The following is a 1,562-nucleotide window of genomic DNA, read 5'->3' as shown; positions in this document are numbered from 1 at the left end:
CTGGCTGGCGGTTCTGGCAGATCCTGGCTGACTGGCGGATCTGGAAGATCCTGGCTGACTGGCGGACCTGGAAGATCCTGGCTGACTGGCGGATCTGGAAGAGTCTGGCTGACTGGCGGATCTGGAAGAGTCTGGCTGACTGGTGGATCTGGAAGAGTCTGGCTGACTGGCGGATCTGGAAGAGTCTGGCTGACTGGCGGATCTGGAAGGTCTGGCTGACTGGCTCTGGCTGCTCCTGGCTGACTGGCTGATCTGGAAGAGTGTGGCTGACTGGCGGATCTGGAAGAGTCTGGCTGGCTGGCGGATCTGGAAGAGTCTGGCTGACTGGCGGATCCTGGCAGACTGACGGCTCTGGCTGCTCCATACTGACTGGCAGCTCTGGCTGCTCCATGCTGACTGGCGGCTCTGGCTGCTCCATGCAGACTGGCAGCTCTGGCGGCTTCTTGCAGACTGGCAGCTCTGGCGGCTTCTTGCAGACTGGCAGCTCTGGCTGCTCCATGCAGACTGGCAGCTCCTTGCAGCTCTGGCAGCTCCTTGCAGACTGGCAGCTCCTTGCAGACTGGCAGCTCTGGCTGCTCCATGCAGACTGGCAGCTCTGGCTGCTCCATGCAGGCTGGCAGCTCTGGCTGCTCCATGCAGACTGACAGCTCTGGCTGCTCCATGCAGACTGGCAGCTCTGGCTGCGCTAAACAGGCAGGAGACTCCGGCAGCGCTGTAGAGGCGGAAGGCTCTGGCAGCGCTAAACAGGCGGGAGACTCCAGCAGCGCAGGAGAGGAGGAAGGCTCTGGCTGCGCTGAACAGGCGGGAGACTCCGGCAGCGCAGGAGAGGAGGCAGGCTCGGGCAGCGCTGAACAGGCGGGAGACTCCGGCAGCGCAGGAGAGGAGGAAGGCTCCGGCAGCGCTGGAGAGGCGAGGCACACTGTAGGCCTGATGCGTGGTGCTGGCACTGGTGGTACTGGGCCGAGGACACGCACAGGAAGCCTGGTGCGGGGAGCTGCCACCGGAGGGCTGGTGTGTGGAGGTGGCACAGGATGGGCTAGGCCGTGAAGGCGTACTGGAGATCTTGAGAGCAGTACTGGCACAGGACGTGCAAGGCTAGGGAGGTGCACAGGAGGCCTGGTGCGTGAGGCTGGCACCATCTTCACCAGCCGACTAACACGCACCTCAGGACGAGTATGGAGTGCTGACCCAGGTGCCATCAAATCCCCTACACGCTCCGTCGGGCGAATTCCAAGCTTTAAACACCAACACAGCAACTCCCTCATTTCTCTCTCCTCCAATTTCCCCATTAACTCCTTCACAGTCTCTGCTTCGCTCATATTAACTAGGAAAGAGAATTGCAAGATTCGCGCAATTTCACAGGCGGGCCACAAACAGGCAAATAACAAAAAGCATCTCGGAAGGCACAACTCGTCGGTCAGATTCAGACACAATAATTCTCAGGCCTTGCAGTCTTAGATTATTAAAGTTGAATAGAAATGTTCAAGCAACAAGAGCAATGCCATATTTTGGGAAATTGCAAACATGTTCAAATTAGCTGAGCTAATGAAATTAAACAATCA

The sequence above is a fragment of the Oncorhynchus masou genome, unplaced genomic scaffold (assembly GCF_036934945.1).
Source record: "Oncorhynchus masou masou isolate Uvic2021 unplaced genomic scaffold, UVic_Omas_1.1 unplaced_scaffold_1128, whole genome shotgun sequence".
Classification (NCBI taxonomy): domain Eukaryota; kingdom Metazoa; phylum Chordata; class Actinopteri; order Salmoniformes; family Salmonidae; genus Oncorhynchus; species Oncorhynchus masou.
Note: the sequence above shows the minus strand (reverse complement) of the source record.